Raw genomic sequence first — 15663 nt, forward strand, 5'->3', positions numbered from 1 at the left:
GCGCAAACGCATTTTCTCTGCGCCAATTCGCACATGCGCAGAAGCCGCCTTTCTTGTGCATTCGCACGCAATCGCAACCTTGTGCATGGCACTTGGGCTAAGCCGGCGCCGCGTCCGTGGGCCTGCCTTGGGCACCTGTGCGGCCCTGCAACCAGATGGCTGAAATTGCAAACTGAAGAGCTGCTGAATAAAAAGCCAAATAACTCAAAAACCACAAATAATAAAAAATGAAAACCAATTGCAAATTGTCTCAGAATATCACTCTCTAAATCAGGGGTCCCCAACCTTTTTTAACCCGTGAGCCACATTCAAATATAAAAAGAGTTGGAGAGCAACACAAGGATGGAAAAGTCCATTGTGGTGCCAAATAAGTGCTATGATTGGCTATTTGGTAGCGCCTGTGTGGACTGGCAGCCTACAGGAGGCTCTACTTGGCACTATAATTGGTTTTTATGCAATTAAAACTTGCTCCCAAGCCTGGAATTCAAAAGTTAGCACCTGCTTTGAGGACACTGAGAGCAACATCCAAGGGGTTGGAGAGCAACATGTTGCTCGCGAGCTACTGGTTGGGGATCACTGCTCTATATCATACTAAAAGTTAAAGGACTAGTAACATCAATTTTTTTTTATAAATTCGTTAGTATACAACGACAAAAAAACACAAAGACAAATTTAAGTTTGAAATCTCTTAGTCTTTATTAAGAAATAACTTACTGAAACTCCGCTTGTGCTGCTCTTCAGAAATGGTGATCCATTATGCGGGCGCCGCACGATGGATTGTTGCCTTTTCTGAAGAGGAGCACAAGCAGAGTTATTTCTTAATAAAGAGATAAAGTAAAGGTGTATTTTAAGACCAAGTTGTTTAAAAAGTATACAATTTATTTATCTTCACAATCTTTCCAAGTTGGAGAACTTTAATTCACAGCCTTTCACATAACTGCTATTACACAATTGGGGAATCCACATATCATAACCTAGGAGTAAATGTTGTATTACTAAATATTACTTATTTATTGTGTTTCTGGCCGGCCAGATTTTAAGATTTCTGAATGATAAATAAATTGTTTACTTTTTGACAACTTGGTCTTAAAATACACCTTTAATTTATCTTTTTATCCTTGCATTATCCTCAATAGGACCTTGGGGATTTAAGGTGTTTTTAGACCAGTGAAAAGGGTTTTCCTTAATGCCATAGTACCTCAAGTAATCCTTATTTATTAATAAAGACTTAGCGATTTCAAAGTTTAATTTGTCTTCTGTTTTTTTTTCGTTGTATATTAATGAATCTTTTTTTTAAAAAAATTTGATGTTACTGGTCCTTTAACTCAAAGTGAATCGCCCCTTTAAAAGACAGTACACTTGTGCAACTTCTTTCATAACCTTCGGTTTGTGGTGTACGAACAGAATGGGAATGGGGCCCCAGCAGCAAGGGGAGCGGGGGTCTCCACACAGGGTTGCCACCTGGCCGGTAAAAATGATGGTTGATCCCAATGTTATTAATAGGGAAAAAAGATAAATATATAGGAAGGCCAGTGATCCCAATGTTATTAATAGGGAAAAAAGATAAATATATAAGAAGGCCGGTATTTTTTTCCAAAAAAGTTGGCAACCCTATCCCGACATGATATAAATCAGTGACTCTTATACTTCAGGGGCATTGAAGACAGAGCAAGAAAGCAAGCAGCAGCCCCACGCGGGAAAGAGAAAACCGTAAATCGCCCCAGGGCTACCTCAGGTATCTATCGACTCTCGCACCCACCATGCACACATTTTTTCAACCACAGCTACTATACTATATAGAGTGGAAACTATATGGAGGGAACAGGCCCTGCAACTGTTGGGGGTCCTATAGGACTGAGGAGCAGCTGCAATATATGTTAAAGGGTTTGTTCACCTTTAAATAAACTTTTATTATGATGTAGCGAGTGATATTTTGAGACAATTTGCAGTTCGTTTTCATTTTTTATTATTTGTGGCTTCTGAGTTATTTGGATTTTTATTCAGCAGCTTATTTGCAAGTTCAACAATTTGGTTGCTAGTGTCTCAAATACCCTAGCAACCATGCATTGATGTGAAAAAGAATGGAATATGAATAGGAGAGGGATCTGAATAGAAAGCATTTGTTTTATAGATGGGTTCATAAATTAGGGATGCACCGAATCCACTGTTTTGGATTCGGCCCAACCCCCGAATTGGCTGAATACCGAACTGAATCAGAATCCTAATTTGCATATGCAAATTAAAGGTGGGAAGGGAAAACATTTTTTGCTTCCTTGTCTTGTATCAAAAATCACGAGATTTCCCTCCCGCCCCTAATTTACATATGCAAATTAGGATTCGGTTCGGCCGGGCAGAAAGATTCAGCCTAATCTGAATCCTGCTGGAAAAGGCTGAATCCTGGCCGAATCCCAAACGGAATCCTGGATTCGTTGCATCCCTATCAGTAATTCCCATTTGAAAGCTGGGAAGAGCGAGAAGAAGAAGGAAAATAATTAAAAAAGAACGAAAAAAAAATGAAGGCCAATTAAAAAGTTATTATAACATATTATCACTTAAAGGTGACCCTCCCCATTAATGGGAAATGTTTTGTTGCTGCGGGGCCCTATTACAAGTCATTCCGCTGCTGGAAAGTTTATGTAAGAGATGCTCATATCTTTCAGTAAATGGATCCCATTATAAACATGGGGAAACAATAAAGAGACAGAACTATATACAACCAGTTGGTGATCCTGGGGGCCTGAAGGAGTGAAATCAATGTGTCGAGATTGATGTATGGGAAAAACTCAGAGTCCCACGTAAGAACAAAGTCTAACCACAAAGTTAAAACTCCTAGAAAGCTGGTAAGAGCACAAAGGTACCTGGGCAATGTTCTTTTGATTGGGCATGAGCTGTTGGGCTCCATATCCAGACTGGGACTCCAAACAGCCCCCCACAGGCAGGGCTGCCATCAAAGCCACGAATAGAGCGAAGTTGAAGTCCTGAAGCCGTGAAAAGACCCAAGTTGAAGTTCTAAAGACGTGAAAAGAGCCGAAGCCGTGAAAAAAGCCGAAGTTGAAGTCCTGAAGCTGAGAAAAAGACCTGAAGCTACGAAAGGAGCCCGAAGTCCTGAAGCCACGAGTTCAGTTCTACTGAACACCAATGTGTTTTTTTTTTAATGAAACCCCTGGCCATGTATTATTTTAATATTAGTGGACACCCATGGGCAGGTTTTTTTCCATGCTCCCTATGTACAGCATGTAAATATGGCAAAAAAAGAAAAATGTTTATTTCAGAAGTGAACAAAAGAGAATTCAAAATTAAACAATGTATTAAGTGCAAAAAGAGGTAGCCGGAGAGCACTTGTTTCTTTAGTTTAAAAGATCATTTCTTTATTTGCAGACAATTAGTAACCTTTGGCACTCCAGCACGGGGATTGCAGCGCGTAGAGAAGCACACCCATACGGATGGATACATAAAGGACCCTTTTTATAGTTCAATGTATTAAGTGCACAACTAAGAATGTAATATATTGTTTACAATGTTCCTGTGGCCTACAGTATGTGGGTAAAACCAACAGAATGTTGAAAGACAGAATCAGAGAACATGTGAACAATATCAAAAAAGGTAATGAAAAACACAGCGTCTCAAAACATTTTAAAGAAGTCCACAACAAAAATCCAGCATATCTAACATACTGGGGTATAGAAGAGGTTAAGAAAAAGTGGAGAGGAGGTGATTTGGTTAATATAACCCTGCAAAGCGAGAGCAGATGGATCTATAACTTAGAAACATTTACACCAAAAGGTCTAAATATAGATATCAACTTGAGGGCCTTTCTGTGAACCAAAATCCCCCCCCCCCACAGTATATACTGCTGGAATATTTAATTGATTTTAGGAGAAAATCCAACAATGTTTTATTAGAGTAAATTATTGTTATTATTAATATCAGGTATAGCTGGGGAAACTAGTATTCATCATGAAAAAAAAGATTTTTAAAGAAAAAAAAATTTTTAAAGAAAATTTTTTTTATATAAAAAAAGTTTTTTAGCCTATTGTTAATATAGACTGTATTTATTAATGTATAACTCTGTAAGTTAATATATTTATATAATATTGTTAAAGAAATTTATGCGAAACTTTTGGGAAAATTGTTGAAATTATGATGGTTGCTATGGACTGGGACTCCATGGCGACAGATTGGTCATAAGGAGTTATGAGAACAATAGACATGAATATATGACAACCCAGCAGCTAGATAGTGCAAAGAACAAGGGAGGAGAAAAAATGCCACTGGAACTATCGCCAGGACGTAAAATCGCATGCACAAATCACAATTTGAAGCCTTTTGAAAAAGTCAAAGGACGAAACGCGTCAAGGCTAATACGCCTTTGCTAAGCGCCTGAGGTTTACACGCGGTGGGAAAAGATGCCGGCGAATTTTCGCACCGAAATATTAACAACTTGTAGACTCTTTACTACATGTATTATTTTAATACCCTATTGGCCCCTGTCACCAATTTAAAAAATATTCTCTGGGCCCCATTGTTTCTTTTTAACTTGTAAGGGGGACCCTGTTGCCAATGTTGTTTTAAAAACTTTTATGGGGGCCCCTGGCGCCACCATTTTTTTTTTTAGCTTATGGGGGGCCCCAACCACCAATGTTTTTTGTAAAGATTTTATGGGGGAACGGGAGACAATGATTTAAAAAAAAAAAACCTTTTATGGGGGGCCCTGGAGCCATTTTTTTTTACTTATTGAGGGGCCCTGGTCCCAATTATATTTTTTAATTTGTAGGAGGGGCTGACCACCAATGTTTTTTTAAAAAACGTTCCTGGTGCTAGGATCTGGGTTGGAGCTTGAGGGCTGGGGTGAGCGGGTTCCAGGGGGCCCAGAAAATGTTGTTGTACGAGGCCCTGTGATTTCTAATGGCGGCCATCCCCACAGACCTAATAAATAGCGACTGTTTATGGCAATTTACAACAGCCCATTTAGCATTTGCCAGAACCCACCCACAGATTGCCTGTCCGGCCTGGCTGTATCTGTGCATTGGGTCTTGAAAATTGACTCTAGTGTAATAGATCAGGGAGAGCCATCCTTAACAGCATGGGACCCTTTTGGGCTTAAGGTTAAAGGTTGATCGACTTGATGGGCACATTGCAAGATTTCAAGATTAATACTAAATACCTTTCAATAAAAGAAATGTATGATACTGCCATTTCTGGCCCATAATGTTTCCTAGAATGCCTTGTTTACTATATTGGTCTCTAATTATGAGGAAGGATGCCTGTTGGGCACTGAGGGTTCTGACTGTCGCACTTTCCCTTGCAGGGTTATGCTCTATTTCATTGATTTGAAGCAGCAGGGTGAGTGCCAGTGCAAGCTTAGGGGAGACAGATGTTGCAGTAATGTTAGCAGTGATCACTCGTGCAGTTGATGCGTCCCAGTCACAGACGGGATATCAGGAGCGTCGCTCACTGGAGCAGATAGAGAGCCATATGTTGGCAAAGGGAAAGGCTGCTAGCAATCCGATAAAGCATATGGAACAATGGATTATCCATTCCAGCCTGACCTATGGGCACCCTTTAAAGATCAAAAAATGACATGTCAGGCATGTCCTGGCAGTTGCTGGACTACCACTCCCAGCATTCCCTGAGAGGTAGGGTGCTGGGAGTATCAGCTGAAAAAAAGACAAAGGCATGCAGGTTACAGGTCTCTGTTGTATTTCTTGCAAATAATCAACTATTTGTATGCTAATTTATTTCTACATCCTAATGGTGGCCAAAGATATAGTTGTGCAAATTGAAGTTTCCGGCAATTTTTTGTCCCGACATTTTTTGTACCATGGAGATTGCTACATATCTCTGCATGTATTGCCTATCTGACTATATCAACGGGTGATGGGTCACTAATATTTGTTGGACATATGATTGCTGTCACAGCCAAAACATTGTCTGATTTGTTCTTTTTACTACTTTATTTAAAGGGATACTTTCATGGGGAAAAATGTTTTTCTCAAAACGCATCAGTTAATAGTGCTGCTCCAGCAGAATTCTGAACTGAAATCCTTTTCTCAAAAGAGCAAACAGATTTTTTTATATTTCATTTTGAAATCTGGCATGGGGCTAGACATAGTGTCAGTTTCCCAGCTGCCCCCAGTCATGTGACTTCTGTTCTGATAAACTTCAGTCACTCTTTACCGCTGTACTGCAAGTTGGAGTGATATCACCCCTCCAACCCAGCAGCCTAACAACAGAAAAATGGGAAGGTAACCAAAAAGCAGCTCCCTAACTCTAGATAACAGCTCCCTAATACAAGATAACAGCTCCCTGGTAGATCTAAGAACATCACTCAATAGTAAAATCCAGGTCCCACAATGACACATTCAGTTACATTGAGTAGGAGAAGCAACAGCCTGCCAGAAACCCTTGCACTGAAGACCTGGCTACCCCTTACCCCACCACATTTTTTTCTTATAAAGATAAAAAAAAAGTATACATCACCTGAGTGCTGCCCTCCCCCACCAGCCATGGGCCTGTGGGTGCCTGGCTGCCCTGACTGTTTGCAGTGGCACATTATAAAGGCTTTCAAGGCAGCTGCCCAAGGACCTATGCTCCAGGTGAGGCTCAGAGACGTGAAGACTAGGGACATACAGTATACTCTAATACAAACTGGCTAGACAATACATTTTATAGTAGTGCACTGAATTCTGGGGAAATCATTTATCAGACAAGCATTCCAGATAAGCCATTTTTAACCCCATATAGAACCTCCACAATCAAAGTCATGTAAAAAAAGGTGCAGCATTTTCTTCAGTTCTAGTAACCTGTAGCAACCAATTGATAGGTAGCATGTGAGCTGTCAGCAAGCAGATTTGATTGGTCACCTGATTAGTGGGTCATACCAGCAAAGTAACTAGAAGGGGGCAGGCCCTGGCCCAATCGCACTACCCAGCTCCTCGTTAGTTACGCCACTGGGTCATACTGTATCTACAATTGTATTATAATTATACACAATAAATCATTTACTAGTAGGTCTAGTAGAGTAATAGAAAACCAACAGACCCTACAGTCAGTACATGCATGCTGCTGATTCTGTGTAATTGAATCATTCATTGAGGCTTGTTCAATCAATGATCAGCTCCAGGAATATCAAAGATGGTCTAAAGTTACCTTTGAGTACTGTTATAATTACAAGATGCCTATGTGAAGCTATCGGCAAGACCCCTCTCAAGTCTCATTGTTGAAAAAAAGACGTGCTGAAGAGCTTACAATTTGCCAAAGAACACATTAACTGTTCTTAAGAGAAACGGCGCAACATTTTGTGGACTGATGAAAGCAAGATTGTTCTTTTTGGGTCTAGGGGCCGCTGACAGTTTGTCAGATGACCCCCAAACGCTGAATTCAAGTCACAGTACAGAGTGAAGCTGGTGGCACAAGCATCATGATATGGGGATGTTTCTCATACTATGGTGTTGGGCCTATTTATCACATACAAGGGATCATGGATCAGTTTCAATACATCAAAACACTTGAAGAGGCTTATGTTGCCTTATGCCGAAGACAAAATGCCCTTGAAATGGGGGTTTCAACAAGATAATGAACCCAAACACACCAGTAAATGAGCAACATCTTGGTTCCAGATCAACAAGATTGATGTTCTGGAGTGGCACAATGCCCGGACCTTAATCTAATAGAAAACTTGTGGAGCAACATCAAAAATGCTGTTTCTGAGGCAAAAGCAAGAAATGCAGAAAAATTATGGAATGTAACAAGTGCCAGAAGTTGGTGGACTCCATGCAACACAAATGTGCAGCAATTCTCAGAAACACTGATTATACAACTCAATATTAGTTCATGAAGGGAAAGCTATATCTTGAAACATTTTTCAATTTATAAAGTGATATTCCATTTTCTTCACTTTCTGTAAAGGAATCACACAAACTTGATCAATCTTTCTTCATGTTTTGATTTGGAATAGAATGTGTAGTGTTGCCCATGTATTTGCGTGTATGGAAATAAAAGTATTTTTTAAACACACTGCTATTATTCTGAGCACAAGTGTAGATATCCTTACAGAGCCTCCAAAGCAGGGGTGTCCAAACTACGGCCCGCGGGCCAACTGTGGCCTGCGATCCATTTTTAATTGGCCCGCAGCAAATTCCAAAAAAATACTAGAATATGATAGCAGGCATGGCCTGGGCAACCAGTTCCGCCCTTTTCCGACCTAGTACCCTAGCCGAGCCCCCTTGCCTCCAAGTCACGTGATCCTGACATCACAGCAGTCTGTTCACTCTCCCAGCGCTGGAATATGGTTAAAGAGCGATGTCTGCGCTGTGTGCGTCCCCACTGTCCAAGTCTGTGGGCGCGCACTGGAGCGTGCACTGGAGCGTGCACTGGAGCGTGCACTGGAGCGCGCACGCAAGGTACGGATCATGGGAAACCTTCCTTCATGTTTCACCGGACGTTAGTTCCATTGCTCAATTTAGGAACATAATGCAAATGTCTTCGCATCTTCCTCTGCTCTTTCGCAGTGAATGGGTTGGGCTGAATCTGCACGGTGGGGAAAGGCAGCAGCGGTCAAGGTGAATTATTCGCCCGTTAGGGGTTAAAATAGAGAAGGGGGCGTGATGATAAACCAGACCAGGGGAGAGCTAGAAAAGGCTTGGCCTAACCCTCAGCCAAAGGCTGTCAAAAGTCCTATTTGTTTTTTGCCAAACCGCAGGTTGGTCATCCTAAGCCCTAAGTAGACATATTGTTCAAAATGTGATGATGGTTGAAACTATTGCAAAAATATGCTATACCTGAAATTGCAATTGTGTCATTGTGCTATGAATTCTGGGGGTATTTATAAATGAAATTGCCATTGTGCGGTGTTAGTGTTAATGTGACCTGTTGAAACTAAGTTGTTGTGATGTTAATAAACATGGAAATAGCAAAATGGTTTTAAATTAAAGTGGCCTTAACTAGAAAGTATAGGTGGGCGAGGCTTATAATAATGGTAGGCATGGCTTATATTTGTGGTCGGCCCCCACACATTTTTACCTCACCAAATTTGGCCCTCGTTGCAAAAAGTTTGGACACCCCTGCTCCAAAGGAACCTTCAGAAGTATTCCATGTGGCTGGGGAAGAATGGCTCTATGACCTATGGTGGAAATGAAATTTGATCTGATAGATTGAAGGTTTAACTAAATGGCTAACAAACTGCTCCAAGTAATTGATCCAGGCAGATCAGAAAGGAATGCATGCCCTTGTTGCCCTGTTGACAAATCCTTTAGAGAGGTTTAGGTTGGCTTTTTCTCAAACAGTACAAATGGCCTAGAGGTATGTTTTGAATTGAAGTTACTCGTATGTTATCAATATTCGTTGCTATGGAGTTGTGCCTATACAGCACTGTAGTCTCATTTGGGGTTCAAGACCCATTTAAAAAAAAAAATTCTAGTTTAAAGAGTAAAAATAGGGCCATCATGTGATCCATCAGGTCAGGTCTTCTGTCACTGCTTTCAATGTCCCCTTTTGAGACTCAACCTTTGCCCCCCACCTTAGTCTATATTCCATATAACAAGGTTACAGACATTTGTAAACATTACCCATGTTGCATAAGACTTTATTGAGCCTTTGCATCTGGCATTGGCAGTCAAAATAGTATCAGTGCATGTTTTTTCGGCTGAAGACCACTGCATGTCTAGACACAGGTGCTGTGGGGAGCCTAGAATTGCCAGCAAGTTGAAGGTGCCGGTAGCTCCAGGGTTCCCAAGTCAAGACACACTTGGAATGGGGGAACACAGCGAGGAGCAACCTTAGACGAAAGTAGATTTTTGTGCAAATACGGTTGTGGTTTAAGTGGTAAATGAGCCCTATATTTCCAAGAATAGCTAAGGCAGCAACATGTTGAACCTTATTTGCCCTTAAGTCTTGGCTTTTAGGTGTGTCTGAGGGAGAAAATAGGCTTTCTCCACAAATATCTCCTAACTGGCCTTTAGTCTGTGCCCCCAGCTAAGGAAGGCTCTGGGTGCCACTAGGATGGCCAGCCCCATAGTTCTGAAACCACTGTAATATTTTCAATAAAAAACTTGATACATCTATTCAGGTATCTGGGTATTTTATAGAATGGTTTCCTTTAATGCCCCGTATTTTTAGCTGAGCAGAATGCTGACATTCTGCTGCTGTGCCCTAACCAATAAGGAGAGAATAGAATACCAGACACAAAATAAATGCAAGCACAGGAGAGAGCACCCTACAGGCTGTGCTATTGTCATAAGCCACATGCCTCCTTGGGTCAGCCTATAAATATTCACCAATTACAGAGCAGCCGGTAGCAAGCAAAGCATGTGGATCTGCTGCTGATAACAAGGAATTATTTGTTTCAGTGGAGTTACATGGAAACCTGAATGGAAAAGCTTTACCTGGCAAATATTTGTAATGACTTCCCAAGGAGGGACCTCTGTGTTTGGGTTTCTTACAAGGATTTTATCATGTGCAGAAGCTTGGTCCTCTAAATAGAAGTAACGAAAGCACATGATTCAGCCACTAATAATAGTACTGACGGCACAAAGATACTTTTATGGTGCTCAGTAATGGCACTTTTTCTGAGCATTTTCAGCTCCTTCAAAAATGAAGAACTGATAGAGCCGTGCATATACCAGTTTGTAGGTGCCATATCACTAGGGAGAAGAACACCCATATCAATTGGATCTCTGGCTAAATGTGTTTTGTAGACTTTCTCGGCAGTCATGGGCGTTTAAAACGCGTCAGAAAAAAAGATGGGGAGCAACTGGGGGCATCTTCAGAGGAGCAGATGTTCACTGTTGAAGGGTCGTTACATTTCTAGCCTTCTTTGAGCTCTATTTCTAACCCCTATTTAAGGAGTCCTGCTCTTTTTCTACTTCCCAGCCAGCAAATCCACTTGCCCCCCATTTTGGATCTTTACAGGTCGATTTGCTGGTTGGGAAGTGACTTGTCTGTATCCATCTTAAAGAGCAACACTAAGGTGGGCCCTTTTTGTAGAGGACCCAAACTACTGCATGTGGACCTCCATGTCAAGCTTATTTCCACATAATATTTGAGGAGAGGACAGACAGAGGCAAATGTTCCACCAGACTAAAGGGCGGTAAAGTTTTCTCCATCAACACAGGAAAGGATTCATTATTTTAAAAGAGGTCAGGGTGTGGCATTCTCTACTGAGGGTGGTAGCATCATAGACTTGAAGGAAGCTATGGCATAGCTGTGGATCCTACTCATTGTGGCCAGTCTGAAGCAGACTGCACACATGTCAATAGGAAGATCTATGGCAGTAGCTGGTGCTTCATCCATCACAAGAAGTAATAGTGATTAAAACCCCACAGGGGTGACTGTCCTTAAAGGAGAAGGAAAGCTACCAATGCAGTTTATTGCCAATAGATTAGCCACAATATTCCAAGCTAGTATGCTATATTTATGCTATATTTTAACCTTTCCTTCTCCTTTAAAAGGTTCTGAGGATCTGTCCTCAAGTTATTCTTAAAAAATGAATGTCAGAATCTCGCACAGTTAAGCAATGCAGAGCAAGTTGGAAAAGTACTTTCAGTGTCACTGCTCTACACTGAAAGCAATGAGCAAATGTTCAGCTTGAGTCTCAAATTACTGAATTTACATTATGTTATGCACAGAGGTTTAATGGCCATTTAAAGGAGAAGAAAATGCTAAAATTAAGTAAGCTTTATCAGAATGGTCTATATAAATACAGCAGTTAACCCTCAAAGTAGTGCTGCTCTGTCAAAAGAAACACAGCATTTCTTTCCTTTTATTGTGTAGACATGGGCTTCTGTATCAGACTTCCTGTTTTCAGCTTAAACCTCCAGGGCTAGGGCTTGAGCATGCTTAGTTTGCTCCTCTCTCCCCCTCATTCCTCCCCTCCCTACTGTAATCTGAGCTCAGAGCAGTAGGTGAGCAGGGAGAAACTCAGGCAGGAAGTGATGTCACACCAAGTTAATATGGCAGCTTCTATTCTAAACAAACAGATACAGTGTCTAGAGCTTTTTACTCAGGTATGGTAAAGCATTCTGCAGAATAAATATAGCGTTCTAGCTTGCACTACTGTGGCTAATCTGTTGCCAATAAACTGTCTTGGAGCTTTCCTTCTCGTTTAAAGGTATGAATGACTTTCAGCAATAGGGCTGAGATATGATGGCCCTTATTAAAAGGGAATGTGTGGATTTTCCTTGTTTTCAATAAATGAGAAAATTACAAATGCCACTCTTTTTTTTCCATGTTGCCAGGGGCATGAGGATTATTACAAGCATATAGTTGATGCTGGGTGTATAACAAATGGGGTTACTATCAGGCCTGCGATTATATTCACTCAAAAGGATTCAGCACAGGACCCCAGAAGTTAGGCGCTGGCTATATAATTATGAGTATTAATATGTAGATTTATTTAAAATGAAATGTTTTCCATTTGATCACACAAGCTACTCTGGGCCTAGATCACTGCATTTATATTCTAAATTCTCTATTTGGCAGTCTTTGCTTGTAACAAGAGAGGAGAGGGAGGTATGGTGGGGGATACACAAGAAAGGTGGGATGTAAAAATATGTGGATGGATTCTTAAAGCAAAACAGTTGCTGATATACTGCTGACAGAAATCAGTCTCTGTGTGTGTCTGTCATTGTTTGGGTGCGAGAAGAGCTTTATGGAGACTTTATATCACATTTAGTGCCCTGTATTTCATTATTGTATATAAATATGGTGGAACTATTTTTGATAACTAGCTGGCCATTTGCATTGCTACGGGGAAATTCAAACTGCTACCTATGGTGACATTTGCATACAGTTACCCACGTGATGGAGGGACTCTATCACAGACTTGTTAGTTCATTGTGTAAATGTGTAGTAACAGGTACAGGTTTGTGCCCTAATATATACACTATTAGCCAAGAAAAGTTATTCATTTTAGAAACTCCATGTTGTTCCTTTTGAACAAACCCCATTCATCTTCCTCTATCCACAAATATCTCCTTGAACAAGATATCATACTTCTCCCATGATCCACCCATCCTAAAAATCTCCCTTCCAACCATTACTCTTCTTCTTCCAAGACTTCTCATAATTGTGCCCACCAACCTCTCCTTTCCACTAATTCTCTCATCAAAAACGTATTCTACGACCATCCACTTCCTCAACTCATTAACCTTTTCTTCCATCATCCTCTCAGTACCGTCCTACTGTCTCTTATAATTCTCCCACCCTAACTCTTCTACCAAATTCCCTCTTCTACCCACAGTACCCATCTCCCCTTTCTCTTCCCCCAGCAACTGTCTGAGTGTTGTCCACGTAGAGATCCTACTATCCAATATACCATGTTAGGGCAGGATTACATTCATGCTGGGAGCAGTAAATGTCTCTTAAAGAGCCACACCCAGCCCAGAGGCCACGATTTGGACTGCCCTGCTTTAATATCTCACTCATCCAAGTCTCAAATCTCCTACCCTTGCGTCAACCCTTCTTGTCTACACTCACTACCATCTCTAAATTCTTCTCCTGAGGAATTCTCCTATTCCCATCCACCATAATATATAATTCTCCTACTTACATCCACTGTAGTCTTACAATTTCCCCTCCCACCCACTCCACTGCACTGCACTCTAATTGCACCAGGGATTGCTACATCTAATGTAGAAATGTACATCTAATGTAGCCAAAAGTAGGTCATGATCATCACACTACTACAGCTGTGTGGACTACATAAGGTGGAGCTAGACTTTGTAAGATAGACAGGTCAGCTCAGCAAGATCAGTATTTGGCTCCATCAAGGAGTAAGAAAAGTAGTGTTGCTTACTCCCCAGTGGTGAAACAAATCCCTATAAGAGTGTTGGTGCCTCTGTATAAGTGCTTTTCCTTTACTATACTACACCATATGTTGTAACTCAGGAATATCTTCACTGATCCCAATGTGGGCCAGTGAAGATATTCCCTTTTTTTGTTTTAAATATATAAATCCTTGTTGGTGTTCAGATGATCTCCATGTTGTTTAGTGTTGACTCAAATAATGATCTCACTCGAGACCTCATTGGGCCTCTGCAGTCATTTTTGTATAGTTCAGGGCAACATCCCATAGGAATACAATGTTATTTCTCGACATGTATCAGTTTTATCTGGTGCAGAAGTCTGTCCTGCTCCATGTGAGACACTGCAAGAGCCATTTTTGTTTTGGCCAGTTCTTGCTTAAGACACTCTGCTGCAAAAAAAGAGAAGGGGAGAGGGAATGAGTCTGTGAAATGCAATGGTTTGCATACGTTGTACAACGTTAAGACAAGCAACAATGTGTTCTGATTGGTTTTTAGAATGGCCTTACAATTATAACGCAAGGTCTTTCAGCCATTTTGGACCTATGGCATGTAGATTTTTGGCAAACGATGGCAGGGGGGATGCCACCAGAACAGAGGAGCTTCCTCTGACACCAGCCTGCCTTAGTATACACACACACACTCACACAATCTCCCATAATTACAATCACTTCCCCTGCTGTCATCTTGCCTTAAGATGGGCATACACAGTTAGGATCCACTAATTTGGCCAGGTCACCAAAAAGCAGATCTTAACACGATTTGGCCAGCAACAGACTGTCCCATATTGGGATCTTTCAGGCCCTACACCAAAGCAGGCCCGGACTAGCAATCTGTGGGTTCTGGCAAATGGGGGGGCTGTTTGGGCCTCTGTGTACCTGAAATGCGAGGGCCTATTTTAAATCTCAGTCCGACCTGCCCCGAAGGGTGTGGGCGACCTGTCAGGAGAAGATGACTTCAACATACCCTGGTTTAAATATCCCTTTGGGTAAGACCAGCTTTACTATACACCCTATCCGACCGTTAAAGGCCAATTCACTGGGGTGCCAATTAGTTAGGCCCCCTCAGTGAATCTAAGCGCTACCCTTGGACTACTCTTAGCACGCGCAGGGCTGCACTTTAACTTTAAGCGACCCTAAGTCATACCATCTGCCCAACACTGTTGGTTCAGTACCACCCAGTCACTTGCACCCACCTTAAATATTGCTGCATTTATAAGGGATGGGCTTGGCAGTGACAGTGCCTGCAGTGAATCATTGTACTGTATAAACTATAAACAAACTTAGGGGGCTGTTCCAGGTATTCTCCTGTACTAAGCACAATTCAACAGGTACAGCTTCCTAAGTTTATTTCATAGCCTGTACAGAGAGAAACCATAAAACTATGGCAGCAGAAGTTTTCCCCAGTACTCAATGGCTGTCCCTGCAGAATTGTACTAAGGACAGGCGAATAACTATCCTGCCATAGTTTTTTGGTATTCTCTATACAGGCTATGACCAGACTTTGCACAATTCAACACTAACAGCTTCCTCAGTTTGGTCATAGCCTGTACAGGGATTTTTGGTGTTCCGGGTACCAGCTCTTTATTCAGCAGCTCTCCCGTTTGTAATTTCAGCGATCTGGTTGCTAGGGTCCAAATTACCCTAGAACATCAGGTTGCAAAATAGTTCAGCTGGACTCCATACTAGTGAAGCAGCTACAAACTGGGCTGTGTTCTTACAGCAGAGAAGTACTTTATTATGACTATTGTCCGTGACATATCACATTGCATATTGTATTTTTTGGGGATCTCTCTGTAGAGGCTTTGAGCAAACTCAGGGGGCTGTTCCTGCTGAATTGTGCTTAGAACAGGGGAATACTTATG

General features: G+C 41.4%; 1 protein-coding gene across 4 annotated transcripts in view; it reads right to left on the minus strand.

Annotated features, from left to right (window-relative positions):
• The window catches only part of anks1b.S (ankyrin repeat and sterile alpha motif domain containing 1B S homeolog), a 101065-nt gene that overhangs the window by 73336 nt on the left and 12066 nt on the right, over positions 1-15663 (minus strand). The gene's annotated exons all lie outside the window — the stretch shown is intronic.

This window comes from Xenopus laevis, chromosome 3S (genome assembly GCF_017654675.1).
Source record: "Xenopus laevis strain J_2021 chromosome 3S, Xenopus_laevis_v10.1, whole genome shotgun sequence".
Classification (NCBI taxonomy): domain Eukaryota; kingdom Metazoa; phylum Chordata; class Amphibia; order Anura; family Pipidae; genus Xenopus; species Xenopus laevis.